General features: G+C 38.6%; 1 protein-coding gene across 4 annotated transcripts in view; it reads right to left on the minus strand.

Moving 5' to 3' along the window:
- Positions 1-14067, minus strand: part of hth (Meis homeobox homothorax) — a 446666-nt gene that overhangs the window by 78865 nt on the left and 353734 nt on the right. The window lies entirely within an intron of this gene.

Here is a 14067-nt window from a genome sequence, read left to right on the forward strand (position 1 = left end):
GACGACAACGACGACAACGGCGACGATGATGACAATGACAACGATAACGTCAACGACAGCGAAGATGCCAACGACGATGATGGTAATGAGGACAAGCGCGAGCAAGTGATTTAGAATATTCGGTAGCGGATGTCAGCTATTGCTCGCCCACTGCGACGTCATTATGTCATCATCATTCTCCTTCGCGCCAACCTATCCCGTTGACGGGAGGCGCGCGCCTGGACATCACTCACCCGGTCCAACACCATCAGCCACGACGAACCCCGGCTTCACTTACTGGCTCACGTCGGACAAGGCTAAACAATATTTATCATGTAGTCGGCCGCTGCCACGCTGAATTGAAGTTCCGGTGCCACCCACGGCAATACACGCTGCGTCAAACAGTGCGTGGCAATCTGTGTATCTAAGGGTCGAATAAGTTGCCGGATTGTTATTCAACTGACGAATTATGACGGACGTCTATTGTGACAATGAAACTTATTAGAGATATACAGTAGATATATTAAGCAGTTTCATTTCTTCCTTTTTTCTTCGTTTACTTATTAAAAATTTCGTTCTTCTAGTAATAATAAATAGAGTAGCACACAAAAGTTCCTCCTATTATATCAATGTAAAACTTTATAGATTTTTTCGGCACTTAAGTTTTCATTCATGTTGCTATTAATTTATTCTGCATTAGAATAAATCATTTGCAATTTGTAATTATTTTGCATAAAATAAAAAATAAAAATGAAATAGTACCAAATGAAAAAATAAAGTAATTATTTTAAACACCAGTACATATATATGTGCTGGTTCATTTTAACGATTCCAATTTTACGTTGCTCCCTCGGTACGCAGCCTCTCCTGCCCTACCTCACTCAGTTTCTCCCCTCGCACCACTACGACGAACGACCAAAGTCTCCGAGGAAATCATTGAATATGCAACTTAAGGAAATCCTCGGATATTGCGCTTTATTATAAACGGACCGGCCCGGGCCGCGGTTGCCGCCCTTCACTTCCCTCGAAACTTCGCTCGACGTTAAAAAGACTTTGCATGCGAATATTTTCAGATTCGGAAATATGCAAAGTCCCGCGAGATCAGAGATCCTCTGGTTATCTTTGTGAAGTGCTTACAGCTATATTTTCGAATATTGCTTTCGTGTAATAAAAGTCAACTGGATTTTATCAGACAAATACGAAATCACAATCTTACAGAATAATCGTGTTTGAATTACAACAATAATGAATAACAATCATGTCTCACAGTCACGATTTATCGTGTGTATAACATAGTTTCTGAAAATACGAATGAGTAAGCACATTTTCACATTGATGCCAATAATAAATTGAAAATATTTCTCAGTAGTTTTGAAATAGAAGATCTAAAGCATAAAGCTCAGCGAGTATTATAGGCCACACTCGAATAAATTTGCTTCAAACAGATTCTTCATAATATATAAATAAATTTATGCTTATTCCGATTCTTATAAAACATCGTCAATTGCATTTACATATAAATATAAACATATTTCATAAATTATAAATGACAATTTTATGCCTTTGCCGTAACGAAGAGGGCTTTTCCTCGCGAATTCAGTGAAAGGCGCGAGGGGAGGAGCGCTGAGAGATTTGGGGTTGAAGGAAGGATAGGTCGGATGTATAATTAGGCAGCGTTTGTAATTAGCGTAAATTGCTTCCCGGTAAGAGGGATACAAGCTTTAACATCGCGCGGGAAGTGAAAACTATTATAAATTTAATATAATACAATCCAGTTAAGGAGAAGGGGTTTTAGAAGAAGGAGTATAATTAATTAAAGATAAAGAGACTTGAGAGAAAAAGACCGATTATATATTTGAACGGTATGTTGAACAGAACATGTAAACTAGATAAACAAGATAATACCTTTCAAAACAATAACTCTCTTTAATTCTTTATGAAGTTGAATGTAAAAATAAGTTACATTTTTCTATATTAAAGATTGTTTTCTAATTAAAAAGTATTACGAGTAAAAAAAATATAAATCAATCTAAATATGCGTACCAACTAATATGAAAATCTTCAAAATGAAGAAACTTTTTTAATAAGAGATTTTACAGAGATGCGGTTTTTTTAACAAGCAGAACGAAGTTACCAAGAAAAGCGAGAGGAAGAGATAAGGTGTAAAGAGAGAGACACCTTTAAGTATTGGAACGCAGGTGCTGGGCGCGCGTGATCCTCCTTCGGAAATATACGGTTATCCGCTTAACTTAGACGCTGGCGAGACGGAAGCCATCGCCGGTCCGCGTAATATACTGCCCAATAAAAACTTAGTTACTACTACGTTCCGCCTCTGCCGTTTTCTCCACGACGTTAGCCAGCGTCTTCCTCGTTCTTAACCCAAGAAAAAAGGAAGAACGAAGGAATGAACTAAGATAGGATGAAAGTAAACTCGAAATGTGGCAAGCAGGTATAGAAGAATAAATAACGAGAGAAGATAAACATTAGAGTGCAGGACAGCAGGGTGAATTTTAACAATATCTCGATTCTGTCGTTATCAGATGTGTGGTCAATGATGCCATAGACGCTTTAGTAACGACACGAAGTGCAGTCTAGAGACAATAACGGCTACACAGGCCATCAAATGAGCTTCCGAATGGCGTAGCAAAGACCTCAGGCACGGTGTAACATCGCGAATACCTTTTGCTTCCTTCCGTATAAGATACCACGAGGGCTGCCCTTAGTCAGAAGATCTTGACTATATTGCCTTGTATAGCGGCTAAAATGCCAAGAGACACTAAGCTTCCATTCATTTCTGATCCTATAATAACGAGCGTGTCGTTTTTCAACTTCTCGACGATCCGAACAACGAGAGCTTGTGAATCCCGAAACGATTGTTGCTTGCCTACATAACATTGATAAGCATGAAAGTGTCAGTAATATTAAAAATAAAAACGAAAATTTTGCTACAATTATAGATATTTCAAAAATAATTTTTACAAAAAATATTAAATTGTTAATAAAAATAATAAGATTATACACTTTGTATCACAAAATAAAAAGATCAAACACATTACAGATATTAGAATTGATTTTGATTATAAATATGTGGATTTGTGTAACACATATTACGTAACTCATTACGATATATTATGTCTATCAATATACTAAGACAAAAATGTACTGCATGTATAATATAAAACGAACAATGAAGAGTCATCTACTTTTACTACGCGCATCATAACACACAAAATAATCACAAAGTGACCATGAAAACATATGCTCACTTGCTTTCGCTCCAGGAAAAGACTAAAGAACTGAAGGGTTGTGTGTTTTGGCTCGTCCAAACAACCGGACTGTTCCAGAGGGTGACAGATTGTTTGATGGTTGATTGTCGCGCAGTGCTTCGGGGGTCGTCTGATTGGGTCGCCGCGAAACATCTGGCGGCCTCCCGCGGGGCTCCCAGACGACAATCATCCTACAATCGCGAGGTAATACTCCGAAAGATGTCTTCATCCTCGGGGACATGAGATGAAAATAGAGGATTTGCTCGAGCAATGGAAATTCCCACCGCAACATCATAAAGAAGGAATATATGACTACATAAATATTATTGAAAAAGAGATAAAAATGTTTAACATATACAATTTAACTTTATATCAATTATTGATATAAATTTAAATGTAAGATTCAATATAAAATTTAAGTAATCTTTTTCTCATAAAAGACACTTAACTATTTATCATAGTTTATCTGTCACCATCAGATTACTTGAATATACACAAACTAATCGTAATCGAATTGGAAAGAAAAAAAAAACATTTTTGTTTTTAGAGACGTAGTACCAAGAAGATGCAGACAACGCAATAAGAAAGAAACGTACGGAGTGAGAAGAAGCGGAAAAGAAGAAGGGGCTTTTACAAAACTCATCCATCCCCCAACCCTTCCCACGTAGACATTGATATCTACCGGCTGACGGTACTCACCTACGATTTGACGACAATGGATCCTTTGCGGTTAAAAAAAGCGTAAAAAGAAAAAAAAAGAAAGATAGAGCGGTCCACTTTTGGCATAGAGAATGAAAGAAAGAGCGGCAATGATGAAAGCATTGTCCCTGTTCAACGGCTCTTCTGTGAACCTTCGAGGCGGCCAGTCTGTCTCCTTCAGTTCCACCATCTCTAACATAACTGCAGTCACTTTCATCTCACTCTTTTCACGTGCCCGTTCAAACTTCAAGTTCACCTCCGGCTATCTCTTGCCAAAACAACGAGCCTCATCACTGATCGACATTGTTACTGACTATAATCATTATGTGATATTGTCTTCTGCATCTTTTCTAATCTTCAAGCGAAAATTACAACAATTTTATCGTTATTTGACATAAGTATATTCTTGTAGGAAATTGTTTGTTAGATAAATAAATTTTAATTAGTTTTTTAAAGCACCAAGGCTTTATTAATTTTTCATATTTGTGCATATTTAAATTGCTTTCTTACAATTTACAAAAAATTGGTCAATTTGTTAATAATTTGACTCTGCTTAAAATTTTTAAGAAAATATTTCGATTTATTTCGTAAATCGGAAGATTAAACAGCAAGGAATGGCATGTCGTCTTCCAATCCTGGAATGTAATTCGAGAAGCCAAGTATTTGCGTGTCTTCAAGACTGGGGTGATCTCTAGGACCCTTGACTCGCTGGGCGTAATAACGCGATAATCTTCTCGCGCAAAACAAATAACAGGACCGTTTCCCTTCAATGCGGTGAGCTCTAACCCTTTCGTGAAAGGGTCTAAAGAGAGCAATCCCCGATGATCGATCACAATCGACTCCTTCCATACGAGGGCATTCTTTACTATGTCGACGCGGGGAATGGTGAGTACGAGGGTTTAGGGTTACAACCCCTCAGTTCCGCATAGCGCCGACGTTGTTATTCTTCGAGCGAAAACTATTTACAAAGTTGAGGCTAATGGCATAAAGCGATTTTGTTCCATATGCTTCAACACCCTTATGCAACATTACCGTATTGTTTTAATAGGATTCTACGTCATTACGTAACATCGTAATGTTATATCTTTCTTATACATATATTAAACTATTCCTTCAATACTAATAGGACTGTTTTCATCGAGGTACAATATCTTTTGAGCAAAGTATCTTCAACATCTTTCAATGTATATTTTTTCAATATACGTTGTAGTTTCTCGTAATCATTATTATTTGACAGACTTAAGTGTATTCTATCATTGTATCAACCTTTTATATTATTCGTCAACGGGCTTATCACACTGTACAACTTTTATAACATTTTCTATTTTAATTATCGATTTACCTAATTGTTCCAATTTTCCCATAAGTTGAAAAAATTTATATTTTTATATATACAAATATGTTCTTCTGTTCATTTTTATTTAATCTTTTTTTATGTTCTATATATTTTTATTTGTATCTTTTTTGTATTTCGTACATTTTTCTCCTCTTAAATCCGATGACTTAATTTCTATAATAGACGATAGGTGCCAACATTTTCCAATACAGTCAAAAATGTCCTTTCTGCCAGTGTTAGTGATAGTGTCAATCTTCAATAAACATAAAATGAACAGAATTAAGGAGGCAAAGAGAGAGAGAGAGAGAGAGAGAGAAAATAAGGGTGCTATAATAGATGCACGCGTGGAGTCTAATGCAATAAAAATTTGTCGAGTGGGTCGATGTATTTGACCCAGTCAATCTTGTAAAACTACTGATCTTTTCTTCTCCCCTTGTCTGGCCATCTTTTTCATTTGCGAGACCAATTTAATACAAATTATAGCATATACACGCTTATTCTCTGCCTATGAACGGATTTTCTTTTTTCAAAGAAAACAGCAAAAAATTATAAAATATTGTAATGTTTATAAAATCACAATATATCTTTCTTTACATTTACAACATAGATCTCAACAAGCGAATATATTATACATTTGACAATGAAAGATGACTTAATTCCTCGATGTCGTCTACAAATTTTCTCTAAAGCTTCGAATACGTTAACAAATCGTATTAATATTTCTATATAATATTTCTACAGCTAATACTCCATGAAGAAAAAAATTGGAAACGTTAGGAAATGTTAACGTAATATTCAAACTAGATCTACAAACGTAGTTTTATTGTGAAAATTTAATTGACCAGAAGGTCGACAATCCCAATCTCAAAACTACCATGGTTACAGAATCGTGGAACAAGTTCGCTCCGCCGCAACCGCACCCCCTTTTCTCTCTCATGATTCTGGTACCCCTTTCCGCCAGAGGTTCTAACCAGGACCAATTTCTCCCTTCTTCGTCGACTATTACAGTATGCCTATCTTGCTCTCGCTTTCAATTTGTCCTCCTTCTCAAACCGGCAGCGCGCGCGGAGCGCACAAATGGAAAACGGATTGATTAATCGTAGTAATTACCGATCAGCCCCCGCTAATTAGATATCCGACTCCTACCCACCCCAAGGCCCCCAGAGGGTTTCCTGCTAGCTACAGGAGGCGATGCCGGTAGTACCACCGCATTGAGGGGACTTTCCGAGCCTTCGGCAGAGTTGATGGGAGACGACGAGGGGGCGGATACGTGGCACGAGGATGACTAAATGAGATCATTTGATGAAGTCAGCCAGCGAGCATGAAATAAGCATGCCAAATTTTGTTATTTGTAGTACATTAAGTTATTGTAATTCTAAAGATACATTGCATCTAAAATTATAACACACTTATCGTTTTAAAAAAAGTTTATAAAACACACACGTTCAGTTAAATTTTACCAATATAATAATGAAATTGAAGTATTATAAGATAAAAGTATAACTAACTTATATGACAGTCTTTAACACGGATTGATAATACTCAGCGATTGGTTCTAATAATTTTTAAAATTCCAGAGAATAAAAGCGATACTGAGAGCTTACACTCGATCAGATTGAAAATTCTAAGTATTAAGAATACCGACTTTAAGAAGAACTGCGAAGTGATGGAACAACGCGATACGAGCAACAACGGTGACATTGCACACCTCTGACTTATAGTCCTTGGTGTCATCTGCCCTCAAACAAGTCTGCGCGCAAACGAGTCTAGCCAGTGTGGCTCTTGATTCACATCGAGTACTGCATGGAATGCAGAAACATTCTAAAAATTCTTCAAGAAATATGTCTTTCGATAATATGTCAGATCGAGTGATAACAATTATTCAATTAGCCAAAGCAATACATTGACAGAATACTGAATCTTAATCTAATTTCGAACGGATTACACAATTCAAAGCCTTCAGAGAATTATAACAAATTTATATTGTAAAAGCATATCATATTCCTTCTTAATTGAGACAAATATGCAAATTTGCCATAATTGTTCAATATTTTTTTTACAGTGAATGGAATTATTTACAAGAAATAATATCATCGTAATCTTGGGATTTAATATTAAATTTTTTTTCGCCATTGCTAATATAAAACGATAAATGCATCATCAATTACCATAATGGCGTGCTTTTTTTCTCAATAATCTCATTTGTAAGAAGTTACTCATCTTCTTACAAGTAATCGAACAATCTACCAATGAACGATCTACCAAAACTAAATATAGCCGATTTAAAAAAATGCGCAGTTGTTTACTTGAAATGCAAAAAAAGTTCTTGCTCTCATTTCCGGATACTCTCAATAATTCTCTAGCAATAAGATCAAGAATAGAAAAAAAATGATTGTACTATTTTCTTATAATCTTTATGATATAATTATGATCGGAAAAATTGCTTCCATTTCATGAAAACATTGATAAATGATTCAAATTCTACCATGATAGAATTTATTTTACCGACGAGACATATTGTAAGCTCATTAATATTAATGATAAATCAATTTTGCACCATCTTATGTATGTGCACGATACCTGTTGTCTCGTGTGCCATGCGGCATCCTCGATCCATACGGATTATTTACCACCATGACGAAACGCGTTACCACCTTTACGCGTGCCAATGATTTATCACCCATCGTTCAGTTGCGCTGGCAAAGGCCGTTTACAAAACGAGTCATGGCGTTTTCGTGGAATACGCGCACGAGATTAGGTCCGGTCCGGAGCAACACGAGTGACGTTTAACGGCCATTGCCTTTAAAACTGTGACATCCACGCTGTGCAACAATATTTGCAGAACACGGGCCGAAGGTGGGGTGGTCACACCAGGGTAAGGGAGTATGCGGGAAGAGAGGGATGGAGGGATATTAACATCCGGTCGCAGGGATTTACGGCCCATTCGCATGGCTCCCGGGTCTCGGACGATTTTGTAAAACGAAATGTCTCGTTAGCAAGTCGGTTACAGCCGAATGCATATACACACACATATGACGTACGAAGGGGATGTCGTAGATTTCTCGTGGTTTTACAACGATCTAAATTACCCCCGCGACGTACAGTTATGATGTTAACGATCCGATGGTGAAGAGAAAAGAAATTGAAAGGATATCGCCGAATAACTATGCCTTGCAGATAAAAGCTTTTTTGTTTTTGCCGCCAAGAGAAGGAAAAATCAATCAGTACTACATACAGTTATTCTCCGATATACAGAGAATAATTTTATTATGTATTATTCGATGTAGCGATAATAAGATTGTATTATATTAAATTGTAAATTCTATAAAAATAAAAATTGAGAGAGATGACAATTTCGACGAATTAATTCTCAATATTTGAAATAAATTTTGTTGTCACACGCTCATCTCATACGCGAGTGACAAAGTCTTTTTCCTTTCCTTAGATAACTACAAAGCGGTAAATTTTGTCTGATGATTAAGCATCGTCTTAAACGAAAACTTGAATGAAATCGCTTTAAGACTCCGTTAACACCGAAACCCTCTCAAGATAACTGCGGCGACGCGACGGTACAGCTGTAAGTGATAAAATTATTTCGACCTCTGGTTTTAAATAGAGTAAATCGCATCAGGACACGGTATGTAACGAAGAACCGTATCCAAGAGAAACAAAAATGGAACCAGAATGCTTAAGACATAGAATTATCTCAACGTGCACAGGAAACCGCTTATCACAACATGGACAGATTCAGAAATCAGAGACAGATTTGGAGATGTAATTAATCCATACGAAGAAATAGAGTACGAAGAAATACGATTTTTAACGGATGTCAACACAATCTTCATCGCGCAACAAATAGCGACTGTTTTAGTGCAAAAAGACATATTCCGTTGTGCACTGCGTTGATATAATGCGCGAGAAACATTGAGAGAATAAATGAGCTTAGTGATTAAATTATTTAGTCCGAGACTTAAGTAACCTAAATTACGACGTATCTCGTGTGGTATATGCACTGTGCGTATAGCGAAAAACGCATATAGCCACAGCGTGCGGCGTCGACGGAGGAAGCGCCGACGAGACAAACGGCTTGGAGGATAAAATTATTTCGACCACGGATTAAACGGGGTGAATCGTGGGCCGCTACCGTTTGCGGCACCCAGCGGTATACACACGAAAGAAAAATGTCGTCGAGATTCCGCGAGTAGCAGCTACGAAATAAACGGCCCAGGTGCCAGCTAGAGCCGCCGCGGTTGCAGGAGGAGGATGCGCGACTCGAGGTGGGCGAAAGCTGATAAATAACCTCTGCTTTATTAGCAAGATACACCACGAAGTAGGGAGAGAGCGGTTAAATTAGCGAGAATATTAGCACACATTTGCGCCGCTCGCGAGCTGCTGAAATGATGCGCGTGAACATTAGTGTGCGACGCGAAGAACGATGGCTTTGCGGATGTAATGGTTCTCAAACAAGAAAATTAAGTTATTTAGCTTTCATATAAGAAGATGCAATTCTTGAATGAGCTATTATTAATTTAAATACAGTTTACAATCCCGCTCTATAATGTCAGCATAGTCATTTGAATTATATTATAGGTAATACCTATCTGCTGATTTTACAATTTGAAGAGGTAGACTTGCACATCATCTTCATCCGTTCACTTTCCAGCATTTCTAATTATAAGTAATTGTTCACACATTCTCGCACACACGTGAGTATAGTTTCTTCCCTACGCTGATTCTGTACATGCAATTTTTAGACGCAAGTTAGATAAAGGTATGTGCACGCTTGTATGCATATAAGCCGCGAAGAGCTGCACACAGTAACAAGCTGGCAACGGTTCTAACTACTGTCCAGGCTGATATATGTGACGGAAAATTGTGGACGAAGGGTGAAAACGAGAGTGAGAGAGAACGAGAGAAAGCGTCCGGGGGAATGGTCGTTCCTCCTCCTCAATGCACGTAGATGGTTCTCGGCTATTTTATTTACGAATTATTTCATTTGTCCACCGTATTCTAATTAGAGTAGCCATTTCTGAGCCGCCGTCGCCACTATTCTCATAGTCGTCGTGGTCGTAGGTGCTTCCCTTGTCCAGTCAACGTTGTGAGACGCGCGCGGGGCCAACGGCCACGCTCTAATTGCATTACGGAAACATGAGTTTCCTCCAGCGAAATATATCACGAAACTTATCGCGCCGCGAAGAAATTGCCGTGCCATGGGCTCACTCGTATGCACTTCGGGCGCAAGTACAAGCCTCGTAAGCTCCAAAGTCCGTCTACGTCGCGCACCCTTATATACCTGCCTACCCACGTGAATCGTACATCACGACGCGCACTTTCGTCTCAGTATGCAAAAAAACGCGAGTGCAGATTTGCCTTCTCTCCTTCTATTCCTTTTTTCACTCGAGACTCGTAAAAGAAGTTCGTAGGCCAATATGCAGAGGAAGATAAAAATCGAGCAGCCATTTTAAGCTTCGTTGTAGAAACAGAGACGGAGTTGGGAGTTGGGAGGAAAAAATAGTGTTGCAAGGAACGACGTATGACATGAACTCTCTCTCTCTCTCTCGAAATCTTAATATGTAGAAAATATCACTTTTTTTCAATATCATTACTCCTTATTGTTATTAAATTGCATAAAAATTATGGACATTATTCATAACGCTACTAATTAAGCTGAAAATAAATTAAAATTTGCTTCCATTCACGCAGTGAGATTTATAAGAAAATATATTTTCTAACGTAAATTTTGGCAGAAATATCTGAGGAATGCTGACATGTTGAAAAATACCGAATGTAAACAACGAGCTCTTGCCAAATGTTCCAGGTCCACCCTCTTTTCCGATCGTCGACACAATTAGCACCGTTCGCACGACGACGAAACGTTGCAATTCCGTAATTACCGCGACTTTGCGTGGGTGTCCAGAAACGCAATGGAAATAAATATAAACGACGCGCCGTGCCGCGCCGCGCGGTTGGCTGCACCGCAGCGTCAACTTCGTGGATCGCTACCGGTAGGTCCTCCTTAAACTTGATTTATGCTCAATTACCGTAATCCTCCGTCCTCGCATCCACCTCGTTCCCGCTTGTTATAAGCCAACGCGAAACGTTCGCGAATGTCGCGACGATTTTATTTATATGCGCCGCAAGCCAACCAGCCACGTCTCTACAGCGTCGCGGCGCAACAGGAAGAAAAAAAAAGAAAAAAAATGAGAGAGAGAGAGAGAGAGAGAGAAGTGAAGAAGACGCTTCGCATATTCCGTCGTGTACCGATGTAATTCGTTTCGTATTTTATATCTGGCCACAAGTCGGTCCACCTTTTCCTGTATCCCGAATCCTCTGCCAATTCCGCCAATGTGTCGAGTATGCACGCTCGCTTGATTCATCCCCGTGGAACGACGGCAACCTGGATTATTTCGATCTTCGCTCCCGCTAAAGTTAGCCAAAGAGATTACTGCGGCGCGACATGATTTCATCCACGGGAGAGGAGGAGAGAAGAGGCGGATTGTGATGCGACTACGTCGTTTAAATATCACGGTAAACAGGGCCCGCAGTAATTCGGATGTCGGCGCAGGTGCCACGCGGAAACATCTATCAAGATGGCGAGATTGAGGGTACTGCAAGACTCGGGCCATTCCCCGTTAGGAGAAAGGGCGGAAGGAAGACAAGGTGGGGTGGATCAACTCGAAGAAACGGGGGATTTCTCACTCTCTCTCTCTCTCCGCGGGACAGAAAGGACTAAGCTTTCACAGGACGGCTCTCCACGTCGTCTTAACCCTTTCCAGCTAATACCGGATCGCAGGGAATTAACGGTCGCGACGACGATCGTGTCCTCGAAAACCTGTCCTCGAAGTAATGCGGTTGGATGTCTAATAATTTACGAGTTCCAAAAATATCGTGAGAAACTTTATCGAAAAGCGATTGTGTCATCGTGAAAAATAGAAATTGGAGAAATCCGTGGAATATAAAATGCAAGAATGTTACATTATTTTTGTATCTATAGTAATGACTTTTAAACTTACATGCTTGTGTTCTATAAAATCATTCATAAACTTCAAAAATAACGTGCTTCGTAGGTTCATCAAAAACATAATATCGACGCAAGAAAATATAGATCATTATAACGTAAAAGCTACATATCTACAGTTTTATTTCTCTCCTTTTAGATAATAAACTTATCTGCAGAGAATTAAAGTACACTTTGCTATATATGTAATAATTTACAAACACCCAAAATATCACAATTAATTGCTTGGACGTTTGTCAATAAATAACCGTTATGTAAAGTAAAATAAGGACTTGAGAAGAAAACTATTCTATTATGGTAAACGGAACGATATCTATGCTCGGAATAATTAACTTGAATGTCGTTGCGTAAGCAATGCATGTAAGACATAAGCAATACATGAAAGTCTATGCAAAATAAAAAATGTATGTTAAATTTATTATTAAGAAACGTAATTTGCACGCACCAATTTGATTTATTAATTACCACTAAGATATATGCTAAATTTCGTAGCAATTTTTGTTTTTTTTTTTGGGTCTGTTTTTACTTGTCATTTTTAACTATCTGTATAAATGTTTTATGATTTACGCTCCGTATCTTGTTCGTATCCATCACGACATCTACGAATTGCCTGTGTTAATGATAAACGATTTGCGGACCATAAATATGCGCTCCAATCGTTAATGTAATTGCCAGTGTAATCGTGTCGCAACTTATGGGTCACATCCTGCGATGACAACGTCTTCACGAAATGTCTTCAAATGCGAATGGTTCTACCTACTGATTGTGAGTCATCGAAATGTTAGACATCTCCATAACAAGTTACTACCTTCGTAAAAATTAAGATAATTAAAATGCTCAGAGATAACAGCAATAAAGATGTATATACAATAAAAAAAAGTAAAAATGCAATGTTTTAAAATATCAATTATATTAGTCTTTTAAAATAACTAACATATCATCTAATTCTTGTAATTTAGAAAAATTCTGTCTTTCTGTATTAAAACACGATAACGATTCTGGAAATCTCACAAATACAAAATTCATTCATCGAGATTATATAATGTAATACTGCACTGCATATCAATGACGCACGCGTCAGAGCAAATGTAAACCGAAGTCACGAAACTATAGTTACAGTTACAATCAGAGCTTCCTTGAGGTTATGGAAAAACACAAATTACGGAAATCAGTTCGCCTGTTTGACTCGCTGACACGCATACGCCTACCGCGTCGTTTGTACTCGCGTGATTGGCGCGCTGAAATAATCAGCTCGTTGCAACGTCAACGTGCAATCGTTGGAGCCGAGCCCCGGTCGTGCACGCCTCGTTCCGTTTGATGTACGGGCGTAATTTCAGGGTGTCTGGAATTCGCATATGACACGTGCGACGTGCCGTATGATTCGACGCCCGTTCGCCGCTCTCATGCCCGCCGGTCTAGAAAAAGTTTCTCTCGCTTGGCACGCATGCAGCGAGCTTTCGATCGTCGTCGCTTAAAAGGACTCGATCATGGTCGAGAGATAAAAGATAAATTTGTTTACATTTGCGAACATGCAAAAATCTGAATACTCTGTAGGTGTTAAACTTAATTCCTGCCGTTTTTTCGTCTCCAAAATTAATTTGTTTCGAAGGGAAGATGAATGAATACCTTAATCAAAGTAATTACCTCCATTTTCTACTACTTTTTCCCATCTCTCTGGCAACAGGGCAATCCCACGACGGTAGAACGCGGTGTCTTTCGAGGCGATCCATTTATCCACCCATTTTTGGACTTCGTTGTGACTGGGGAAG

The sequence above is a fragment of the Trachymyrmex cornetzi genome, unplaced genomic scaffold, assembly GCF_001594075.2.
Source record: "Trachymyrmex cornetzi isolate Tcor2-1 unplaced genomic scaffold, Tcor1.1 scaffold203, whole genome shotgun sequence".
NCBI lineage: Eukaryota > Metazoa > Arthropoda > Insecta > Hymenoptera > Formicidae > Trachymyrmex > Trachymyrmex cornetzi.